General features: G+C 36.4%; 1 long non-coding RNA gene and 1 pseudogene across 1 annotated transcript in view; one reads left to right on the top strand and one right to left on the bottom strand.

Annotated features, from left to right (window-relative positions):
- The window catches only part of LOC143646205 (uncharacterized), a 167621-nt gene that overhangs the window by 15382 nt on the left and 125907 nt on the right, over positions 1 to 26332 (top strand). The window lies entirely within an intron of this gene.
- Positions 10861 to 25835, bottom strand: LOC143646367 (small ribosomal subunit protein uS2 pseudogene; annotated as a pseudogene).

Raw genomic sequence — 26332 nt, 5'->3', positions numbered from 1 at the left:
GCTGCCCCAAGAAGCTGCCAGTGAATGCCTGGCGCAGGGATGCTTAAAGCCAATTCCCTTGCCTCGAAGTGAACAACTCATGCCTCAGAGCTCCCTTTGGGATCAGGCTAAAGCTAGAATCCAGCTGAGGTCACATCACCATTTAGATGTGGAGGAGGAATAAAGGAGAGTAAAGGTGAGCTTGCATTAATGGCTTTGTGTCAATTTGGGCCGCGATGGCAAACACCATGTGCTGGGAGGCTTAAACCGTGGGCAGTTATTGCCTTAAAGTTTGGAGACTAGAAGTCCGGCATCAAGGTCTTGCCAAGCCATGCTTCCTTTCAGACTCTGTAGCGTTCTGACGCTGGCTTTATCATTGGCTCCAGCACGTGGAAGTGTCTGTCTCCTCTGGCTTCCACCAGAGACTGCATCTGAATTCCTCCAGCTTAAAAGGCTCCAGTCATGTGGATTGCAGCCCACCCTGACCCAATTTGGTCTCATCTTCCTAGGCTCTTCAAAGATCTTATTCACAAAGGAGTCCATGCCCACAGGACTAGAGTAAGAATTGGAGCATGTCTTTCCGGAGGATGAGATTCAGGCTCCCACAGACATCATTTAGAATGGGATGTTTCTACAACAACCATGGCAAAGCAAAAGTGAAAGGAATGCTCCCTAATAGTTCTGTTTCTACCCCAATTTTCTCAATTCCAAATTAGTCAGCTGATATTCAACTGTTGGAGCCTCGCATCTTGTCAGCAGTGCTGGGTCACTGTCCTCAGACTCACTAAAGTTGCTTCTTACACAATTAGAGTCTCTGGGGTATTTCCAGTTCAGGTTTGAGTTAGGGACACTGGCAGAGCTCAAATACAAGTTTTCTCTTTCTTTCTTTACTTTTATCCTAAATTCACCAAAGACATTAAAAGAAGGAGCCACCAGCAGCAGTAATAAGCCAGGAGCCCCTGTTTCCTTCCTATACTTTTTTTTTTTTTTAAGATCTTTACTTTCTATTCATAAGCAGACAGGATTGCCTGGTTTTTAAGTCCAGTACTCTTTTTCTCAGGGGGGCGGGTGCATAGTCCGGGAATCGAACCCAGTCTCCCTCAGGGAAGGCGGGCATACTAACCACTAAACTACCCATGCACCCTAAGTCCGTTACTCTTCATAGGAATTTTTTAAGTACTGACTTTCACAATGAACTAAAGGTAAATAGGCTTTAATTTGTTGAAGTGGCATAACTTGGCACAGCTTTAGCAACAGATTTTCCAACTCCCCAAATGTGCAGTCAACTCTAGACTCTAAAAGAGGGTGGGTGATTATATGTAGTATTTAATGAAATCTTGGGATACAAGCAAGGACATTTTACCTGAAGTAGACAAATGGTCTACCACTTGAAAGTGATATAAGACTACACATATGTTAAAGAAGCCCAGAGCTGCACCAAGTCATCTTCAACCTTATAAACTTTGAAGATGAGACCCAGGGATGTTAAGTGACTTGTTCCACAGCTAGATAGGAAGAAAGCGAGGACTAAAGCGGAAATCTCTTGATGCTGCAATTGCATCATTTAGAATGGGATGTTTCTCAACAACCATTGTAACTTATTCACTTCAAACACACAGAAATGCTGGAGAAAATACAGCAAACATTTTTTAAAATGCATAGCTATGTTCACAAGAGGCTAAATTATAAATAATTTATGAAAATGCATCAGTAGAAAACAAAAAGTTCAACATTTTGCCTCCTTCAGTCTCTTATGAAAAAAAAACATGGAGGAAATAACTGAAAGGTCTAGCATACGTATAATTTGAACCTCAGCAGGAAACAATAGAGGGATTAGAGGAGACATAATATTTGAAGAGAAAGGAGGGAAAGGTATGCAAAAGTTGAAAGAATTACAATACAGAGTAAGATAGTAGAAATGCTCTAAATCCAGCAGTTAACAAAGAAAGATTGCCAGACTGAATTAAGCAACCAAAAAGTCATATGTAACCAAAAAAACATATTTCTGCATAAGTACAAAGAAATATTGAAAATCATAGATTGTAAACTATGTATCAGATGGATATTGAATAAAAAAGTTAATTGTCACTTCTAAATCTATAGTGTTTTCAGACAAAATAAACTTTAAGGCAAAAAGCCCTATTATGGAATAAAGTGGCTATTCCATGATAAGTTTCAGTGGAAAAAGAACAATTTTAAACTTGTAGGCATATAATAATGTTATCAAAATATGTAAAATAAAAATTACAAAATTTTAGGGAAAAATTGATAGTCTTTTCACAAATGTCTCTCAGATCTGATAGGTCATATAGTAAAAATTTAAGAAAATACGAAGTTTAGAGCATGTAATTTTTATGAGACTAAAAAGAATTTAATACAAAAAACAAAGGAAGTACGAGAGGAAAGTCTATAGGTCAATCTCTTTCACGAATATACACTTAAAAACACTGAACAAAATAATTAGTGAAACAAATACAGGAATGGGTATGTTGTGTTATATATACATGCATAATACATATACTAAATATAAATATAAACTAATAAACATGTACATGAGCAAATACATATTTACCACGTTGTATCTATCCCAGAAATACTAAAATGGTTTATGTTTATGTAATAATCACACTAGTTGATTGAAGAAGAACTTATGGTGATTGCAATAGATGCAGAAGAAAACAGTGTTAACACTAAATAACCACTCAAGAGAAATAAAAACTGAAAGCAAACTAAAAATAGAAGGATGCTTCCTTCTGTTAATAAAGAGACCCTACCCAAAACTACTCTATCATTGCTCTTCCTGATGACATATGAGAAAGCATTCAGGAATAAATCAGCACTGTCTGCTATCAATGTATGAATTCACATATGTCCTGTATGGTCTTAGCTTGTGCACTAGGAAGAAAAAGAAGTAATATGCATAAGGAATAAATGAAACAATCAGTTGCTTACCATATGATTGTCCACATAGAAAATTCAAGAGTATTTTTAAAAATATAATTGCTGGATTAATATAAGAAAACTATTTGCATTGCTGTATACCAATGACATGTATTAGAAAATGACTGCTTGAGCCAACAATTATTCACTCCTTGGGTCTAGAGAAAGGCATCCCTTACTGAAGACAAAGACAGCTCTTTTTACTACCCGCACCCAAAAGCAGGTTCTGTTAATAGGAAAGTGGGTGGGGCATTGTTTTGGATGGGTAACAGATAATGGCTTCCAGACTTCTCCAAAAATTAACTGTATAGGTGATTAAGTTTTATAATGGCTCTCTGTATGCTTGATAAGGATGCTTAATCTCTTATTGTTGGATGAAAATTTTCTAGGCATCCACAGAATGGACTAAATATGTCCTTTAGATAAAACATTTCTTAATTGTGATGGCCAATCTCATGCAATTTTACTCACTATTTGGCTTCTTGCTCTATCCAGTTTCTAGGAGGTATATCTCTAGGTTTGTGAATTTTTCGGTTAAAACTGTTTACATTTACGATGTATTGTGATTACTGAAGTGTTTTGATATATTCCTGCCATCTTTTTGTCCTCATTATGTCATTGGTACATAGAAATGCAAATAGTTTCTTATATTAATCCAGCAATTATATTTTTAAAGATTCTCTTGAATTTTCTATGTGGACAATCACATAGCATGCAACTAATTGTTTCATTTTTTTTTCCTTTCAATCCTTAGGCATATTATTTCTTTTTCTTCCTGGTGCACTAAGCTACGACTAAGCTAAGACCACACAGACATATATGAATTCATAAATTGATAGCAGACATTGCTAATGAAAATAAAAAGATCCTTTTTAGGTCTTTATATTCTGTCCTTTCTTATTCCTGTTGGATAGTTGCTTTCTTTTATGCTCCTCCACATTTTGGGAAATTGCATTTTCTACTACTAGTCTTCAGTGATTTTCTTAAATTTTTAAAATTTTCTTAAAAATTTTAACATACTTATCAAAATTTGAAGTTAATCAGTATATTTATCCTCCTCTAAAATAATACAAGGCTTTAGTATGATTATCTGTCTGTTCTCCTATAGTCTGTCATGCTTATCTAATACTTTATTTCCAATTTGTCTTTTTTTTTTTCTTACATGGGCAGGCACTGGGAATAGAACCCGTGTCCTTGGGCATGGCAGGCAAGCATTCTTACCTGCTGAGCCACCATGGCCTGCCCCCAATTTGTCTTTTTAACCCACTTCTCTTGAATTAATCAGACTTAACTCATTCTGTATCATCTTATTTGTACATTATCATGTTTTGTAGCCTATTCCATTTTTAAAGATTCAATTTCCTTTATATGGAAATATGTCTTCCACAAATTCTTTTAGTAAAAGTCTGAAAGAAGAACATTTTTTTTTTCTTGCATCCATATGTTTTTGTTTCTCAACTATTGAAAGACTTTACCCATGTATGGAGTTCTAGGCTCAAAGTTATTTTCTCTTAGCACACTTTAGTAGATAACTCTTTTACTCCTTTTGTTGCTGATAGGAAATCTTTTGTATATGTTATTGTTTCACTTCTCTTTTTTGATTTCCTTTAAGGCTTCCTTTACTACAGTTTCTTTTAATGTTGGTATTCTATGTATAAGTTTATTTCTCTATACCTTATTAATCCTGTTTCTCTAATATTAAAATTGGTTGGTTATAATCTCAGAATATTTTTCCTCCATCATTTTGCATATGCTCCTTCTGGAATTCTCATTTGCGCTTGGCTTTCTCATTCTCTTATTTCTTTTTCTTAATCTCACATATTTTACATCTCTCTAATTTCTTCTGATATATTTTTGACAATTTTCTTACATTTATCTTCCAGTTTGCTATTTCTATCTTGGAGCTGGTTGCTGTTTTATTTGTTCTGAGTTAAATATGCATATGTGTGGGTACGTGTGAAATGCTTTATACATTCAGAAAAAACATGTAAAACATATATTTTTAAAAAACAATGGTAGTGTAAAATGAATATGCCTTGTACTCAGGTAACAAAATAAAACATTACCAACACGTTAAACCTTCTTTTGAATCCTTCCCTAATCACATGCCCCCTCATTGTCCTGACTTTTTTTTTTAACCATTTCATTGCTTTTCTTTATAGATTTATTCACTAAATATCTCTGAATAGTTTAAGCTTGGCTTTAAAAAACTGAGAAGTAAGCACAAATTTAGTTGTATTAAAAAACATAATTTCCATGGAGAAGGCAGAGTATGTGAACTGGGTTTTGATGGGTCAGGTTAGGGAGGTAGAGAAGGGGGAAAAGGCCACCCAAAGCAGAAGTCTCTCATCTGTGAAAGTCCACTCTAGTTTCAAAACCCTGCACACCATGAATTTACTTAAGACATATGGCAAGACTTGATTTCTAGGAAGGGAGTCTCATGTATTTATGGTTGATAAAATCTATTGTATTTTCCCTGTGATTTTAATTTACTGTGTCCTTCGCTCTGTTATTGAAAGCTTCTTCAGAGCTTAAATGAAAATATCAAGTCTGCAACTTAATGCATGAACTATTTCATTATACCTTTAAAAAAAAGAGAGAGATCAGCACATGGAGCCATTGATTGCATGGAATGTTTGTATGTTAATATTTATCAATAAAAATATTTTTTTAAAAAAGGAGATCACTGCAAGAACTCCATAGCAGAAAAAAAAAAAAAAAAAAGAAAAAAACATAATATAGCAGCTATTAGATGAACGCTTCCAGGAAAAGATAAGCTCAAATGCGTGGTCACCATCTGACCTTAGCTAGATGTTGACAAGACCCCTCCCTGCCTGGAGAACCAGTGGGCAAAATCCTGGATGGATCTTAGGCCACACAGGGCATCTGGCAGAGCTGCCCTCTGGCCCAGGTTCTGAACTCCTTGCTGGAATATCATCAGAGGGGTTAGGCTGTTTTGTATTTTTTGCTTCTAAATCTCAGTGGTCTACCTTCAGCCCTCAGCAGCAGATAAAAACAGAATAACTCTGTTAGGTAAAACAAGCATCCTCAGCCGACCCAGGCAGCAGGGTGTGGAACAGAGGGCAGGAGCATCATCACTCTCTAGTCAAGTTAAGTCAAATTGAATGACTAGGCTCATCCAATCAATTCTAAAAACAGTCTGATGGCAGGCCATGTCTGCCTTTTGAACCTTCTGTGTCAACATGAACTGGTGGATTTCCATTTGTTGTGTACAGCTGCCACTCTGAGGCCATCATTCTCTATTTTTCCATGGATTCTCTTCACTTTTCCCCTTATACATTTCCTGTTCCTGCTTCCTGTATTTATATATATATATTTGTATATATCAGTATGCTAGGCTGCTGTGACAAACTACCAAAGCTTTCGTGGCCTAAAACAAGAGAAATATATTCTCTGACAGTTCTCAGGGCCAGAATTCTGAAATCAGTTTCACAAAGCTGAAATCAACATGTTTGCAGGGTGTGCTCCTTCTACAAGATTTGGGAGAGAATCTGTTCTTTGCCTCTGGTAGTTTCTGGTGGTGTCCAGCATTCCTAAGCCTGTTGCCATGTTAAATCTCTCTAAAAGATATGTTGCATTCTACCCCCTACCTGAGAATGCGGCCTTATTGGGAATAGGGTCATTGCAGATGGAATTAGTTAAGTTGAGGTGATACTGGGGTGGGGTGGGCCCTTAATCCAATCTGACTGGTGTTTCTACAAGAAGGGGAGAAAAGATGCAGAAGCTGAGAAGAACAGGCATTGAATACAGAGACAGAGATCAGAGTGATGTATCTGCAAGCCAGGAACACAAAGAATTACTGGCAAACACTGGAAGAAAGAACAGGCAAGGAAGGATTCTCCCCTACAGGCTTCTGATGCATCATGGCTCTGCCAACACCTGGATTTTGCACTTCGCTTCTCCAGATATGGGAAACAAAAATTTTCTGTTGCTTTTAAGCCACCTAATTTATGGTAATTTATTTCAGCAATCCTAGGAAATGAAGACAAGCCATGTTACTCAAATCTTTAAGGCCAGCATCTTCGACTCTCTTTCTGTTCCATCTTCACATGGTCTTATCCTCTGTTATGTGTCAAATTTCCTTCTGCCTCCCTCTTACTACAATGAGTGTGATTCTATTTAAGACGCAGCCAGATAATCCAGGGTAATCCTTACATTTTAAGATCCTTAATTTAAGTACACATGCAAAGATGCTTTCCCGCTATAACGTGACATTTACAGGTTTCAGGGATTAGGAAGTGAATATTTTTGGGGTATGTGTGGCATTTTGTCTTCCTCTTTCTCGATTTACTTTATTTTCTATTTTTATCTTTTTGTTGTTGAACTCATTCTCGAATACATGGGAAATATTATTTGAGACCTTGCATATCTGAAGATATCTTTAATTGTATCTTTATATCTGATCACTGTTTTGCACATGGAATATTAGGGTGGAAAATAAATGGCTCTTGAGGAAATAGTTTAGGATGCAATACATGCTTCTTTCCTTGATGTTTTTCACAAATTCCATTTCGGTGGTCTTTAACATTTAAGGTATTATTTTTGAAATCATCCCACGTATTCTGCAAAAGTGTGAACTTCTTTGTAGATAAATCCTTTAACTTCTGAGTAAATTTGCTCAAAGCTTATTGAAAATATTTAATTTAAACTATTCAATGACTGGAGCACAAAACCTTAGCTTTAGAGTTTTTTATTTAGTTGCAATTATCAAAAACAAAGTTTGGAAATAAATAATGAGAGTGGAAATACTATTTTTTTTAATTTAATTTTATTTTTAAATGCAAATTTATTGAGATAGAGTCACACACGAAATAATTCATCCAAAATATACAATAAATAGCTCACAGTATCATCATCTAGTTGTGCATTCATTACCACAAAAAATTTTAGGATATATTCAATACTCCAAGAAAAAAATAAAAAGAAAAAGAACACCAAAACATGCTATGCCCTTTTCCTCTCCGTTCTCTCTTTCTTTCCTTCCTTCCTTCTTTCTTTCTTTCTTCCCTCCCTCCTTCCATCCTTCCTTTCTCTCTCTCTCTCTCTTTCTTTTCCTCTCTCCCTCTCTCTCTCCCTCCCCCTCCTCTTTCTTGTTTCTCTCTCTTTCTTTCTTTCTCTTTATCTTCATGTTCTTATTTATCTGCCCACTGGATAAAGGAAGAATCAGTCACATGGTTTTCACAATCACATGGTCACACGATAAAAGTTATGTCATTATACAATCAACATCAAGAATCCAGTCTACTGGATTGCAGTTCAACCACTTAGGTATTTCCCTCTTTCTATTCTAATATTATATATATATATATATATATATATATATATATATATATATATATATATGCATTATATATATATATATATACAATGCCTAGAAATAACCCATATGCAACATATATATACATAATGCATCAAAAGAATGCATATGTGCATTATATATATCCAGATAAATAATGCATTATATATTATATATATATAATATAATGGATATGTATATATTATATATATGTCCATATATATATAATGCATAAAAATAACCCCCAGAATGAACTGTCAACTCTATTTGAAATAGCTTAGCAACTGAAACTTTATTTGTTTAATTTCTTTCCCCTCTTTTGGTCAAGAAGTCAGTCTCAATCGCAGGGTGCCAGGGCCAGGCTTATTCCTAGCAGTCATGTCCCATGTTGCCAGGAAAACTTATACCTCTGGGAGTCATGTCCCACCTAGCGGGGAGGGTAGTGAGTTTATTTGCAGAGTTGGCTTTGAGAGAGGGGCCATATCTGCGCAATGGAAGAAGTTCTCTGGGGTTGACTTTTAGGCATAATTCTAAGTAGGCTTAGCTTCTCATTGAAGGACTAAATTTCATAAGGGCAAACCCTAAGGTTGAAGGCTTGACTTATTAAATTGGGAATCCCTAATGCTTATGGGAACATCAGGAATTTCCCAGGAGGGGAAGTTTAATATTTCCACATTCTACCCAGTCCCTTGAGTGGCCTTTGCAAATACTTTTTTTATTTTTAGCTCCCCATATTCTGGGGTATATCATGGAATTGCATTAACCTGTATATAATAACAAGATTTCATTCCCTATTCTAGGTTCCAGTTGTTTAGATAAACCAACCATACAGGTAAAATTAGATAGTATGCTACAGATAATATAAATTTTGTACCAGATAAACATCTCTTCCTTTGGTCACACACAGAACTTGAAGTTCTAAACCTCAGTCTATATCATCCATTACCCTATATTCTAATTTACCTTAGTCCTAACCAAGTCTATTTCATTCATATCTCTAGTTGAAATCTGATCTCCTTTTCAGGTTCTTTAAGAGTTATTATATGGAGTAATGCTGACTTTCAGAGCTGCAGAGCACTAACTTTGAGTCTCAGGTGTCAAAGAGATACCCAAAGTTCCAGGGAACAACCAGCTTATACACAAATAGTTCAGAATCTCAGAATTTAGAAATAACTGTTACAAGTCAGGAACAGATATGACTGCTGTAAGTGTTTACATTCTAGGTAGCTTTACAATAAGCCTTGTTGAACATTCTTTGTCAATTGCCCAAACTCTGCCCATGTTCTATTCCCTGATAACCTGTGATCTCGAATTCACTTCTCAGGTTTGCTCATTATAGTTAGTTCCTATTAGTGAGGTCCTATAATATTTGTCATTTCATTTTTGGCTTAAAGGGGAAACATCAACAACAAAAACAAGAATCCCATAACTCTCCCTTATATTCCCTTTTTATTGACATTCAGCTTTGGTATATTGCATTTGTTACAATTAATGAAAGAATATTACAATGTTACTGTTACCTATAGACCTTAGCTTGTGTTGATAATGATTTTTTCCATATACCATCCCATTTTTCAACACCTTGCAATGGTGACATTCATTTGTTCTTCCTCCTGTACAAACTTTTTTGTATTTGTACATTAACTAACATCATGTCCACCCTAGGTATTGCTACGTTATATAGCCCCATTCTTTATCTTCTGTCTTTCCTTCTGGTGCCATACATGACCCTAGCCTTCCACTTTCAACCTTACGCACACTAAGCTTTGTTCACTATAATTACAATATTGTGCTACCATCAGATAGTATTGTGCTATCCATTTCTGGATCTTTATAATCAATCATGTTGAACATACTATATTCCTTCAGTATCAAATCTGATACCAATCTCTAACCTCTTTCTGTCTTCTCATAAACTGTGTTCTTAACTTTAATTCACAGTTTTGCTCATTATGCTTAGTTCATATTAGTGGGACCACATAGTATTTGTTATTTTGTTTTTGGCTAATTTCATTCAACATAATGTCCTCAAGCTTCATCCACGTTGTTGCATGCTTCATGACTTTATTCTGTGTCACAGCACATAATATTTCATTTTATGTCTATACCCAAGTTTGTTTATCCACCAGTCAATTGATGGACATTTGGGTTGTTTCCATCTCTTCAAAATTGTGACTAATGCTTCTATAAACATCAGTATACAAATATCTGTCATGTCTTTGCCTTCAGTTCCTCCAAGTATCTACCAAGTAATGGGATTGCTGGATCGTACATTAATTCTATACTTAGCTTCCTGAGAAACTGCCAAACTGCCTTCCAATGTGGTTGCACTATTCTTCATTCCCAACCATCAGCGAATAAATGTTCCTTTTTATCCACATCCTCTCCAACACTTGTAGTTTTCTGTTTTTTTTTGATAATGGTCATTCTAGTACACATAAGATGATTTCTTATGTGGTTTTGATTTGCATGTTCCCTAATATTTGGTGAAGTTGAGCATCTTTTCATATTTTTTAAAATAGAAACTTGTTTATTTTCCAGCAATCTTATTTCCACTTTCATTTAAGAACCTATGGAGGAACAGCATATGACCACTCAGTGATTGTTCCTACCCACTCAGTGGCCTAAGCAGTGGGAGCTGCAGAGCAGTCTTCACTTGCAGGCTGAGCACTCCAGTCTTCTGTAGGGAGCTGCTGAATAGGCACAGAGGGGACCTGCATGCCTTCAGACCAGTCTGCAACCTCAGGTTGAGTAGAAATAAAGTGAAGATCTGAAACAGTCCATTAAGCCCCCAAATTTCTCCTTGATCACAGCTTTTTCAGCAGCAGACTGCTCTTCCTTTTCAATCTTTTCAGGATCTCTGTTGAAGTAGAGATCAGACATGACTTCCCATGGGTGCTCATAGGAGATGGTGCCATGCATGCACAGAACTTCCCAGGCCAGCATCCACCACATCCAGACCCACCGAGTGAGCTTCCTTGTTGCTACATGGGATTACAGTGTCCACATAGCACAGGGGAGAATCTGTGTTACGCAGAGCCATGGTGGGCAGGTTAACACAGGATGCCTCTGTGAGAGGCTGGTTGTCAGCCCTGGTATCACTCACCACCAGAAGACATGGCTCCCGAAAGGCTGCCTGAATCTGGTTGGTGAAAGTTCCAGGAGTGAAGCACCCAGCACTAGGAGTTGCTCCAGTGGCAGCAGCAAATTTTAGCATAGTCTGCTGGAGGATATGGCACTGACATCAGCGGGGTTTTCAATGGCAACAATGACATGTGCTACCAGCAGAAGCTTCTCCCAGTCCTCTTCAGGTTTATGATGTAGACACCATCACTTTTACTTTTACTAGATGTACTGTTCTATTTGGAAATCAAGGTTGGTGCCACCTAAATGGGTTCATGCCTCAAGGAATTTGAGTACATCCTCCTCATTCATCTGCAGGGCATCAAGGCTCCGAACATTATTTAAATTTCCCTTTAATTTATGACAGGAACTGTTCTAGTTTACTAGCTGCCAGAATGCAATATACCAGAAATGGAATGGCTTTTAGAAAGGGGAATTTAATAATTGCTAGTTTACAGTTCTAAGGCTGAGAAAGTGTCCCAATTAAAACAAGTCTATAGAAATGTCCAATTGAAGGCATCCAGGAAAAATACCTTGGTTAAAGAAGGCCAGTGAAGTTCAGAGTTTCTCTCTCAAGTGAGAAGGCACATGGCAAACAAGGTCAGGTTTTCTCTCTCATCTGGAAAGGCATGTGGTGAACACGTCATCATCTGCTAGCTTTCTCTCCTGTTTTCCTTTCATGAAGCTCCCTAGGAGGCGTTTTCTTTCTTCATTTCCAAAGGTCGCTGGCTGGTAGGCTCTCTGATTCTCATGGCTATGTCATTCTGTCCTCTCAGAATCTCTCGCATTCTCCAAAATATTTCCTCTTTTATAGGATACCAGTAAACTAATCAAGGCCCACCCAAATGGGTGGAGACACATCTCCACCTAATCCAGTTTAACAACCACTCTTGATTGAGTCCCATCTCCAAGAAGATGATCTAATTACAGTTTCAAATATACAGCACTGAAAAGGGATTAGAAGAAACAATTGCCTTTACAAAATCAGATTAGGATTAAAACATGGCTTTTGTAGGGTCATACATCCTTTCAAACAAGCATATTCCATCCTCTGGACCCTAAAGAAGACATGTTTTTCCCATATACAAAATACATTAATTCCATCACAATACCAGAAATACTTAAACAATTTCAGTAGCAATGCAAATGAAATACAAATTTAGAAACAGTACAAACTCCTATCAAAGTTAGTTATGGGCATGGTCTGTTCTAAGGCAAAATTATCCTCTGGCTCTGGACCTGTGAAACTCAGAACAAATTAGTTACTGCCAACATACAAAGGAGGAACAGTCATGGGATACATATACCCATTTCCACAGGGAGGAAGGAAAACAGGGGTCACTGCACCTATACAGTTTCAACAACCCACAGGGCAAAGTCCATTAGATTTGAAAGTCTGAGAGTCATTTATCTTTGGGGCTTTAGAAAGTGGGGGTCCCACCCTCTCCTAGGGCCTACGCAGAGGCCTGCCTCTCACTGAACACAACCTTGGGGGACATTGGGGAGACCACCTTTTTCTCAGCTCCACCCTCTCTAAGCATTGGGGCCATAACTTGGGCTCTCTGCCATCACTGGGGCACATGCTCGACCTCACCATGTGGTGGCAGCCAGGCTCTCTGCAAATCCCCAGGAACGTACTTCACCCTCTCCAAAGTCTGAGGCAGCGTGACTTCCACTGCAACAAGGTGGAAGGCCTCTCCTCTGCCTTTGGGGCAAATTCACACTCTCCACATACTTGGGTGGGTCTACTCTCCTGGTCTGAGTCTTCTTGACTCCAGACCCCAGCCTCCATAGTTTTGCCTCTGAAGTTATTTTTCCTCCAAGGTGTCCCTTCTCTGCCGCTCTCAGACCTGATGGGCAGTGGTTCTCTTTATACAGATCCTGAAACACTTTTGTTGGCTTTCTATGCAGTAGCCTTGGATCATGCCTATCAGACATAAGGAGTTCCCACAAATCCTTCCTGGATAACTCCATGTCTGAGCCTGGCTTTCTCTGAAATGGCTGGCTGGTTCCACATTTGGTTAAATCCTCACATGGGGCACTTTTCTCTGGCATCTCCCTTTCTGGAGGCCCAGAATTTTCCAGAACTTCTATTTCTGGTTTCTTTGTATCCAAGAGTTCAGTGCGCAGCTTATCTCTTTCTTGTCACATTTCACTATAAGCTGCAAGGAAAAACCAGGCTACACTTTCTGCATTTAATGTGGAAATCTCTTCTGCTAAATATCCAAGTTCATGGCTTTTAAAATCTGCCTTCCAGTCAAAGTTGCTAGTCAATTTTGCCAGATTCTCTGCTATTTTTAAACAAGAATTGCCTTCCTTCCAGTTTACAATAACATGTGTCTCATTTCTTTCTAGGCTCTTATCAGAAGTGTCTTTAGAGTCCACATTTTTATCAACAGTCTCTTCAAAGCATTCTAGGCCTTCTCTATCAAGCTTCTCACAACTCTTCCAGTATCTTCCCCTTATCCACTAAAAAAGCCATTCCAACATGTTTGGCATTTGCGAACCATAGCAGCACCCCACTCTCTGGTACCAAAATCTGTTCTAGCTTGCTAGCTGCCAAAATGCAATATACCAGAAATGGAATGGCTTTTCAAAAGGGGAATTTAATAAGTTGCTAGTTTACAGTTCCAAGGCTGAGAAAATGTCCCAATTAAAACAAGTCTATAGAAATGTCCAATCTAAGGCATCCAGGAAAAGATACCTTGGTTCAAGAAGGCCAATGAAGTTCAGGGTTTCTCTCTCAACTGAGAAGGCACATGGTGAACAGGATCAGGGTCTGGAAATGCATGTGGTGAACACAGTGTCATCTGCTAGCTTTCTCTCCTGGCTTCCTTTCATGAAGCTCCAAAACTATTGGTTTTTGAATGTTGTGTCTTGCCACTTTGCTGTACTCATTTATTAGTTCTCATTGCCTTACTATAGATTTTTGGGAATTTTCTACATATAGGATCATGTCATCTGCAAACAGTGAGAGTTTTACTTAACGCTTTCCAATGTGGATGTCTTTTATTTCTTTTTCTTGCCTAATTGCTCTAGTTAGAACTTGCAGCACAATGTTGAATAACAATGGTGACAGTGGGCGCCCTTGTCTTGTACTGATCTTAGAGGGAAAGCTTTCAATCTTTCCCCATTGAGTGTGATGTTAACTGCGTGTTTTTCATTTATTCTTTCTATTACTATCCTTTGAAATACTTTCATCAAGAACGGATATTGAATTTGGCCAGATGCTTCAATCAAGATGATCATGTTTTTTTTTTTTCTCCTTGATTTATTGATGTGGTGTATTGGCCTCAATTGATTTTCTTATGTTGAACCATCCTTGCATACCTGGAATAAAACCCACTTGGTCATGGTATATAATTCTTCTAATTTGCAGTTGGATTAGATTTTCAAGTATTTTGTTGAGGATTTTTAAGAATCTATATTCAATAAAGACATTGGTTTGTAATTTTCTTTTCTTGTAGACCTTTCTCTGGCTTTGGTATTAGGGTGATGTTGGCTTCATAGAATGAGCTAGGCAGATTTCCCTCCTCTTCAATTTTTTTGAGGAGTTTGAGCATGACTGGTACTAATTCTTTCTTGAATGCTTGGTAGGATTCACATGTGAAGACATATGGTCCTGGACTTTTCTTTTTGGGGGAATTTTTTGATGTCTTATTCAATGTCTTTACCTTTGATAGGATTATTAAGGTTTCTATTTCTTGAGTCTGTGCTGGTTTTCCTGCTTTACTTGGAAGCTATCCATTTCATCTAAGTTGTGAGCTTTTTAGCATGTAGTTACTGATACTATCCTCTCATTATCTCTTTTATTTTTTCAGGGTCAGTAGTTATGTCCCACCCTGCCTTTTCTGATTTTATTTATTTGCATTCTCTCTCTGTTTTTGTTAGCCTAGCTAATGGTCCATCGATTTTATTGATTTTTCTCAAAGAACCAATTTCTGATTTTGTTGATTATCTCCATCTTTTTCATGCTCTCAATTTCATTTATTTCTGGTCTAGTATTTGTTATTTCTTTCCTTCTGTTTACTTTGAGGTTAGTTTGCTGTTCTTTCTCTAGTTCCTCCAGGTGACCAGTTAAATCCTTGATTTTTGCTCTTTCCTCTTTTTTTAAATATATGCATTTAGGGCTATAAATTTTCTTATTAGCACTGCCTTTACTGCATCCTATAAGTTTTGATATGTTGTATTCTCATTTTCATTTGCCTCTAGATATTTACTGATTTTTCTAGTAATTTCTTCCATGACCCACTGGTTGTTTAAGACTGTGTTGTTTAACTTCCGTATATATGAGAATTTTTCAGTCTTCTGTCTTTGATTTCCAACTTCATTCCATTATGATCCCAGAAATTGTTTTGTATCATTTTGATCTTGTAAAATTTATTGAGTCTTTGTGACCCAGCATGTGGTCTATCCTTGAGCATGATCCATGAGCATATGAGAAAAATGCATATCCTTTTGTTGTGTGGTGTAAAGATCAATAAATACCTGTAAGTCTAGTTCATTTATCATACTATTCAAAGTCTCTCTTTCCTTATTGATCCTCTGCCTTGATGTTCTATCCATTGATAAGAGTGATGTATTGAAGTTTGAAACTATTATTGTAGATGTGTCTACTTCTCCTTCAGTGTTGTCAGTTTTTGCCTCATGTATTTTGGGCCACATTGGCTTGGTTCATAAATATTTATAATTGTTATGTCTTCTTGATTAATTGTCCCTCTTATTAATATATAGTGTCCTTCATTGTCTCTTTTAATTGTTCTAGAACTGAAGTCTACTTTGTCTGAGATTAGTATAGTGGCCCCTGCTCCTTTTTGCTTGTTGTTTTCATGAAATCTTTTCCCAACCTTTCACTTTCAATTTATTTTTGTCTTTCATTCTAAAATCAGCCTCTTGTAGACAGCATATAGATGGGTCTTGTTTTCTAAATCCATTCTGCCATTCTATGTTTTTTGATTGGAGAGTTTAACCCATTATATTTTAATGTTATTACTATAAAGACCCTAGTTTCTCTATCATTTTGTCTTTAAGATTTTATATTTCATATCTGATTTTTTTTCTCTTTTTTATCCTTCCTCATAATTTTCATTTTTACATTTTTCTTAAATCTTTCTCTTCTGTCTTTTCCTATATTCCTTTGGCACTCCCTTTAGTATTTCTTGTTGAGCAGGTCTCTTGTCATAAACTCTCTCAGTGTCTGTTTGTCTGAAAATATTTTAAACTCTCCCTCAGTTTATTTTTTGCTTTTTTTTTTTTTTTTTGCATAAGCAGGCATTGGGAGCCAAACCCAGGTCTCCAACATGGCAGTGAGAATTCTTCCACTGCCCCACCATCACCCTTTCCCTCAGTTTTGAATGCCAGTTTTGCCATATAGAATTGTTGGTTAGTAGGTTTTCTCTTTCAGTATCTTAAATATGTCATCCCACTGCCTTCTCAGCTCCATGGTTTCTGCTGAGAAACCTGCACATAATTTTATTGAACTTCCCTTGTATTCAATGGATTGTTTTTCTTTTGCTGCTTTCAGAATTCTCACTTTGTCTTTGAGATTTGATAATCTAATTAGTAAGTGTGTTATCTGACCCCAAATAGATTTGGGATAAGAATCTTTTGATAGAGCTCCTACTTTCAATTTGATAGTCTTATTTTCTGTGTCCAAATGGAGTGAAATTGGGGACCAAAAATTGTCACACTTGTAGGTCTATTCTGATTTATTCTGTTTGGGGTATGATGTGATTCTTGATGCTATAATTTTATGTCTTTCATAAGAGATGGGAAATTTTCAGTGGTTATTTCCTCCATTATTCTTTCTGCCCCCTTTCCCTGCTCTTTCCCTTTGGGACACCCTTAGCACATATGTTCATGTGCTCCATGGTGTCATTCAATTCCCTGATATCCTGCACATATTTTTCCATTCTTTTCCCTATCTATCCTTATGTGTGTAGGAATTCAGATGTTCTGTCCTCTAGTTCACTAATCCTTTGTCCTGCTTCTTCAAATCTGTTGTTGTAGGTCTCCATTGTGTTTTATTTTTCTTTCATTGTGCCTGACATTCCCATAAGTTCTGCCATCTTTTTTTTTCAAGCTTTCAAGTTCTTTTGTATAGTCCCACAGATTCTTCTTTATATCCTTCAGCTCTTTTGCCATATTTTCCTTCACCTCATTGATCTGATTTAGAAGGTTTGTTCGAACATCTTTAATTATTTTTCTCAACCCCATACCTCATTTGAAGTGTTAATTTGTTCTTTCAACTAGGCCATATCTTTGTTCATCCTAGCATGACTCATGATTTTTTTCTGATATCTAGGCATCTGATTTCCTTGGTTAATTTATTCTGGAGGTCATTTTCTCTCTTTTTTCTAAGGGTTTTCTTGTTGGACAGTTTTGTTCTCTATCTATTCTTTGACATTGTGTTCAGTTTATTCTGGATTTCTAGTATAGCTTCTGTTTCACTGATCAGAATTTTTCACCTCTTGTTTTTCTGTTTTGTTTTTTATCCTGCTACACAGGGTCAATCCCAATCAGATTTTCCCAGATAAAATAGGCTCAGGACTCAGGAAGAGTCCTATCAGTATTAAGGTCCCCTGAGAACAAGACCCAGCAGGCTGCCAGTCTTTCCTGTGAGACCTCTTAATCATGTACTTTTTCTATCCTGCCCAGCAGGTGGCACTTGTCAGCTTGCAGCTCCCCACCAGCTTAAAGTGATGCAATGCCTTTAATTCTCAGCAGAACCTGTGCCTGGCACAGGTGAGGTTGAGACAGAGGCTGAGGCAGAAGGTGGCCCTAAACTGTTATTGGTTTTCAGTTTCTGGGTCTGAGTTCTGTAAATGAGAGCCACCACTTGTACTAGGCTCTGCCTACTCCTTTTCTTGGGGGAAGATATACTTTTTAGGGAATTATCTCCTTCATTTGACCAGTTATTTTTTCTCTCAGACATACCTTAACTCTGCCCTTGCCTGTGGCAGTGCTGAAATGTGAGAAGTCTGCAGCTTGAATTAATGGCTACTAAAAAGTAAAGAAGAAAAAGAAATGGAAAAAAAATCCTTTTCAGAGCTGGGCTCTAGCCCCCCAGGTTTGCCAGTCAAGAGCCAGAGTTGGTACCCAGCTCTATTAGCACTTTTCTTGGGAAATAGCCCTTTCCAGTATTCTGAAGTAAACCAACTCCAAAAGCCTAGTTTTTTTTTCAGCCCTATCTCCTCTCTGACAGGGAGATACCTCTAGGTTCCTTTTTGTACTTGCTTCAGGTTTATCTGTGCTCAGGGCTTGTATTCAACATCTGAATTTGTTAATTAATTCTGCAATTGCAGCTTGGTTGAGCTAACTTCCCTTGTTCCTATTAGAGAATTCTTCTTTTTCACATGAGGAGGTAAGTTCAAAACAGCCTGCCTTGCCAGTGGGGAGTACTGCGCTGTGATCTCAGCCCTTCTCCCCATTCCAGACTGGTGTATGACATGTGTCTGTTCATGGGTGACCCCCCCCCAAAAGTTGTTCCAGACAGTTCCTAGCTGTTTACTAGCTTCTCTAGAGGACAAAATAAATTCCCCACCATTCTGTGCTGCCCCCTTACCCCACCTTCCCTCTCAAATACTGTTTTAATTTTCAAAATTGGATTATCTTGGTTGGGGTAAGAATATATATATTTTTAAACTTCTTTATTGTATAATATAACATGTATACAAAGCAAAGAAAGAAAAAAGCAATAGTTCTCAAAGCACTCTTCAACAAGTTGGCGTAAGAATATTTTGTTAGGATTCCTATTTTTAATTTGATAGGCTTATCTAGGTAACTCAGAATCTCTAGGGAAAGTAGTTTTAAAAAATTTTATTGATATATACTTCACATACAATACAATTCATCTGTTGTCTTAGTTTGCTAGAGTTTCTATGACAGATATCACAAATGTTTGACTTAAACAACAGGAATTTATTGTCTCACAGATTTGGAGACTAGAATCTCAGCATTAAAGTATTGTCCAGGCTTTCTTTCTCCCAGAGTTTGCAGGGTTCTGGCAGTCTTCCATAATATGTTGGGCTCGTTCTCTTCCAGACTTGCTCTACTGATGTACCAAATGACTTTGTCAGAATTCCTTTTCTTTAAGGATTCCAGTTATATGGACTATGGCCCTAGCTGATTCAATTTGGTTTTACCTAATTAGGATCTTTGAAGGCCATACTCACAAATGAGTCCAAAACCTTAACTAATAATATCTTCAAAAGTTCCATTTACAAATTGGTTCACATCCACAGAAATGCAGATTAAGATTTGAACAAGTCTTTTATGGGGCACATAAAACAAATCTCATCACCTACTTAAAGTGTATACTACAATAAGTTTTAGTATATTTGCAGATGTACGCAGCTATAATTACAGTCAATTTTAGAGTATTTTCATCAACTCAAAAAAGGCACTTCATACCTTTTAGCTATACTCTCTATATCCCATACCCCCATCCCTTCTCAACCCTAAGCAACAATTAATCTACTTTGTATCTTTATAGATTCCCCTTTTTTGGACATTTTTATGGGAGTGGAATCATAAGATATATGGCTTTTTGTGACTGCCTTCTTTTCCTTAGCATAATGTTTACAAGATTCATCCATTTTTTAGCATATATAAGTATTTTGTTCCTCTTAAATTTTTTTATTTTTACATTTCAGAATCTCATTTTAAATAAAGTTTAGATGCTGGAGTTAAATGTGTCCATATACACACATATACATATACATATGCATATGCATATACATATATATACATATACATATACATATACATATACATATACATATAATATACATATATATATAAACCTGGGCCTACATCTTTTCCTAAACGAACACTTATATCTGATTTACATGCGCACATAAACCAAAAAGATAGAATATTATTGAGTTTTTGATATTATCTTGTTAGAATAAAAAGATACATGGACCATAGTAATTTTTAAAAATATATTTCTATTGATACATCCTAATACCATACAGTCTTTCCAAAGTATACAATCAATGGTTCATTGTATTTTCACATAGTTGTGAATTCATCACCATGATCATTTTTAGAACATTTCCATTAGCCCAGAAAAAGAAATAAGGGGAAAAAAGAAACCCCAAACATCCCATATCCCTTTCTCTACCCTCGTATTGATCATTAGTATTGGACTCTACCCAAGTTTAAGATTTACAATAGAGGTAGGTTAACTAAGATGGTGTAGTATTGTCATAAATATATATATATATGTATTTCTCAGTGGAAGAGAACAAAACACTCAGAAAGAGATCCACAAAAAACAGGCACCCAAACTGGTTTTTTTCTATATAGTTTTAAAATCATTATCAATGATCAGTGCTATGGATTACAATTCAACAACTTCAAGTATTTCCTTCTGGCAATTCTAAAACACTAGCACTAAAAAGAAATATCTGTATAATGAGTCAGTAGTCACAGTTATTTGTTACATCCTGATTGCTCAGTTATACCTCCTCCCTCTCATTTGATCTACCTCTCAATCTTCAGGGAAAAATTAAGTTATTAAGAAAGAGATTTAGATAGAGCCTAAAGCACTCTCTAGGATTGTCAGAAAACTGTCCATTGAGGCTTGGCATACTGTGTTAGTTTCCAATATCTGGTTGAAGTTTGCATAAGAGTAATATCCCATATGATCTCTTGACTCTATTTGAAATCCCTTAGCCACTACAACCTTATTTTGGTTCATTTCTTTTCTCCCTTTTTGTCAAGAAGGCATTCTCCATCCCTTGGTGCCATGGCCAGGGTCATCCCTGGGAGTTATGTCCCATATTGCCAGGGAGGCTTATACCCCTGGGAATCATATCCCACTTAGGTAGGTGGGCAGTGAGTTTATCTTCAAAGTTGGCTTAAAGAGAGAGACCACACATGAGCAACAAAAGAAGCTCTCTAGGGGTGACACTTGGGCATAATTACAAGCAGACCTATCTTTACTATTATAGAAATGTTTCATTAGGGCAAGACTCAAGATCAAGGGCTTAGTTTATTAAATTGGGAGTCCCTAATGCTTGAGAGAGCATCAGAAATTCCCAACTGGGGAAGTTTAATAGTTCCTCAGTTTTCCCCAATCCCTCAAGGGGATTTTGCAAAGAAAATCTTTTTAATTTTCTGCCCACACTACTTTGAACTGTATCTGGGTATTACATTAACCTATACAGAATAATAAGATCTCATTCCCTATTCTAAGTTTAATGTAGTTAGGTTGTTTAAACAAACTGACCAGACAAATTAAATTAGATAGTGTGCTACAGAAAATTTAGATTTTGAACCAAATAAATATCTCTTCCTTTAGCCTCACACAGAAATTGAAGTTTTTAAATACAGACAATATAATTCTTTAGCCTGCATTCTGATTCACCCTAGTCCCAACCAGGCCATTTCATTCTCATCTCAAATTGGAGTCTGATCTATCCTTCAAACACTTCAACAGTTACTGTGTGGAGCAATGCTGACTTTCAGAGCTGCAGAACTCAGGCTTGTATTCTCAGGTGTCATACAGATGCCCAATGTTCCAGCGAACCACCAGGTCACATACCAAGAAAACAGCATCTCAAAATTTAGAAATAACAGTTGAAAATCAGAAAACAGATGTGACTGCTGCAAGAGCCCACAATCCAGGAATATAATGAACCCTACTTGAACATTCTGTACTCCTTAAACATTAACCACTTAATCTCTATCCACTTTCCATCCCATTACAACCCAGGCACTTGAATTCAATTCTGGGTTTGCTCATTATAGATAGTTCATACCAGTGAAGCCATATATTAATTGTCCTTTTGTTTGCCACATGATTTCATTCCTTCCTACAACTGCTCAATATTCCATCATATGTATGTACAAGTTTGCCCCTCTGATCATCAGCCAAAGTACTCTTAGGCCATCTCCATCCACTGCAAGTTATTAATAATGCTACAATAAACACCAGTGTGCAAATGGCTATTTCTGTCACTGCTTTTGGTTCTTCCAAATCTTTGTCCAATAATGGGATTGCAGGATCATATGGTGACCCTATACCTAGTCTCTTGTGGAACCACCACACTGTCTTCCAGTGGGGCTGGTAGGCAAAGAAGTAGAATGGTGCAGTATTATATTCCTTTTATGGCCAAACAGTATTCCATTAATTACTATACAAGGTTTATTTAACTGTTTGTCAGTTGAAGGATATTTGGGTTGTCCCCACCTTTTGGCTATTATAAATAATGCTACTGTAAGTATTCATATACAAATTTCTGCATGGACATATGCTTTCATTCTCTTAGGAGTAGAATTGCTAGGTCATGAGACTCTATGTTTAATTGTTTGGAGAACTGCAAAACTGTTTTCCAAAGTAACTGTAACATTTTACATTCCCACCAGCAGTATATTGGAGTTCTAGTTTTTCCACATCTTCACCAATACTTGTTATTATCAGACTTTCTGTTTCAAGCTATCATAGCGGGTAGAAAGTAATATCTCAGTGTGGTTTTGATTTGCAATTATCTGCTGATTAATGATGTTGAACATCTTTTATTGATCACTTATTTATCTTCATTGGAGAAATGACAGTACAGATCCTTTGCCCATTTTTTAAAATTTTAACTTTTTTATTGTATAATATAACAAATATACAAAGCAAAGAAAGAAAAAAACAATAGTTTTCAAAGCACCCTTCAACAAGTAGCTACAGGACAGATTCCAGAGTTTGTTATGGGTTGCCATACTATCATCTCAGATTTTTCCTTCTAGCTGCTCCAGAATATGGGAAGCTAGAAGGAATAAATATTTTTTTTATCATCACGTCCACCTTTTTCTTTTTTTTTGAAAAATGATGTATATACAAAAAGCAATAGGTTTCAAAGTACAGCACAACAATTAGTTGTAGAACAGATTTCTGAGTTTGGTATGGGTTACAATTCCACCATTTTAGGTTTTGACTTCTAGCTGCTCTAAGTTACTGGAGACTAAAAGAAATATCAATTTAATGATTCAGCAATCATATTCATTTGTTAAATCTTACCTTTTCTACATAACTCCACCATCACCTTTGATTTTTCTACCCGACTCTTTACGGGTATTTGAGCTTGGCCATTCTAACTTTCTCATGTTGAAAGGGGTTGTCAATAATATGGGGTAGGGGGATGGAACTAGCTGATCTTCTGGAGAGGCTGCACCCTCAAAGTTTCAGGACTTATCTGATCCAGGGACCATCGGGGGTTGCAGGTTTCTGGAAGGTTACCCTAGTGCATGGAACTTTTGTAGAATCTTATATATTGCCCTAGGTGTTCTTTAGGATTGGCAAGAATGGTTATGGTCAGAGTTTGGCAAGTTATGATAGGTAGCAATGTGTAACTGAAGCTTGCATAAGAGTGACCTCCAGAGTAGCTTCTTGACACTATTTAAACTCTCTCCACCACTGATACTTAATTAGTTACACTTCTTTTCCTCTTTTTGGTCACGATGATCCCATGGTGCCACGGCTAGGCTCATTCCTGGGAGTCATCGCCTACACCAGGGAGATTTTCATCCCTGGATGTCATGTCCCACAAAGGAGAGAGGGCAATGATTTCACTTGCAGAGTTGGGCTTAGAGAGAGTGAGGCCACATCTGAGCAACAAAAGTGGTCCCCCAGAAGTAACTCTTACCTTGCCCATTTTTTTAAAATGGGGTTATTTGTCTATTTATTATTGAGCTCTAACAGCTCTTTATATATTTTGACTACAAGTCCCTTATCAGATACATAATTTACAAATAGTTTCTCATTCTATGGGTTCTTTTTTCACTTTATTTGTTTTCCTTTGAGGCACAAAGATTTTAAATTTTGATGAAGTTAAAATTGTCCATGTTCGCTTTTGCCAAATCCAAGATCATAAAGAGTTACCCCTATGTTTTCTTCTAAGAGTTTTACCATCTTAGCTTTTGCATTTATGTTTTTAATTCATTTTGAGTTAGGTTTTGTACATGGTATGAGGTAAAGTTTCAAATTTATGCTTTTTCCATGTGGCTACCCATTTGTCCCAGCACCATGTGTTCAAAAGGATATTCTTTACCCATTGAAAATGGGTACACTTGTCAAAAATTAGTTGACCATAGATGTGTGGATTTATTTCTGGATTCTCAATTCTATTCTGCTGATTTATATATTTATCTTTGTGACAGTACCATACTGTTTGATTACCATTGCTTTGTAGTAAGTTTTGAGATTGGGCAGTGTGAGTCCTCGGACTTTGTTCTTTTTCATACTGTTTTGAATAATCTATGTCCCTTGAAATCTCATGTGAATTTTAGAACTGGCTTATCAGTTACTACAAAGAATTTAGGAAGAATTTTGATGGGGATGCATTGACTCTCCATTAGTTTGGGGAGAATTGCCCTCTTAACATTGTTAAGTCTTCTGAAAAAACATCAGCTCTTTTTCCAATTAGTTAGATTTTTAATTTCCTTCAACAATATTTTATAGTTTTCAGAGTATGTTATGCACTTTTTTGTTAAACTATTCTTTAATATTTTATTCTTTTTGATGCCATTGTGAATGGAATTGTTTTCTTAAGTCCATTTTTGTATTTTCACTGCAAATGTATAGAAGTACAATTGATTTTTAATATTGGTCTTTTATCCTTCAACCTTTCTGATTTGTTTATCAGTTCTAATAAATTTTTCATAAATTCCTTAGAATATTCAGTGTATGAAATCATGTTATCCTTAACTAGTATAGTTTTTTATCTTCTTTTCAAAAGGGATGGTTTTTATTTGCTTTTCTTACTTAATTGCACTGAAGTCTTACAGTACAATATTGGATAGATGTGGCAAGAGTGGACGTCTTTATATTGTTGTTGATCTTAGAGGGTAAGAATCCATTCTTTCAACATTAAGTAGGATAATGTTTGTGGGCTTTCCATAGATGTCTTTTATTAGGTTGGGGAAGTTCACTTTTACTCTTAATTTTTTTGAGTGTTTTTATCATGAAAGACTATTCAATTTGTCAAATGCTTGATCTGCGTCTATTGAGATGATCTTGTGATTTTTGTTTTCAATTGATAGGAGGTAATACATTACTTGAGTTTTGGCTGTTGAATCATCCTTGCATTCTAGGGATAAATCTCACTTTTGACATGGTGTATAATTCTTTTTAAATGCTACTGGGATTGGTCTGCTGTGATTTTGTGGAGAACTTTTATGTCCAGACTCATAAGAAGTGTTGTTCTCTAGTAGCTCTTCTTGTGATATGTTTAGTTTTGGCTTAGAGTCATACTGTCTCATAGAAGAGCATGGAAAAATCCCCTCCTTGTCTATGTTTTGGAAAAGTTTATGAAGAATTAGCATTAATTCTTCTTTAAATGTTTGGTTAAATTCAGCAGTTAAGCCATGTAGGCCCATGTTTTACTTTGTGTGTATTTTTTTTCCTTATTATTACCTCAATCTTTTCACTTGTATTCAGATTGTGTATTTCTTCTTCAGTCAGCTTAATAAATGTGTCCATCTTATCTAAGTTATTCAATATGTGGACATGCAGTTTTCATAGTATCCCCTTATAATAGTTTTTCTTTCTTTGCATTTAGTGCGAAGTAATTTTACAACTAAAAATATGGTCCATAAAGAAGACTCAAACAAGGGTACCAATATTCTCAAATTTATTGACCAATTTAATAGAGAAATTAAAGGCAATCTCAATAACAAGTTAAAACAATATGATCATATTAAAAAGGAAACACTTCATAAAAATGTAAATGACAGTATTAGAGAGAGTTGTAGCTAAGAAACTGATTAAGGTAAGTGAATATGTGACAAAAATAACTATTCTGTTTGTTATTATTTAGTGTAAACAATGTAAGCATGAAGAAGTTTTTCTGCTTTAATGTAGCAGATGAATTATTTTTACTTCTTAGAAACAGTATATTTTGTACTCGTTTTTGAGTAGAATGATTTTATGTGTCTTTCAATGAAATAAACCAATTTCTCAGTGAAGAAATTAAAAAT

This window comes from Tamandua tetradactyla, chromosome 9 (assembly GCF_023851605.1).
Source record: "Tamandua tetradactyla isolate mTamTet1 chromosome 9, mTamTet1.pri, whole genome shotgun sequence".
NCBI classification, from domain to species: Eukaryota; Metazoa; Chordata; class Mammalia; order Pilosa; family Myrmecophagidae; genus Tamandua; species Tamandua tetradactyla.
The sequence above is the reverse complement of the archived record's forward strand: the minus strand, read 5'-3'. Positions and strand labels throughout refer to the sequence as shown.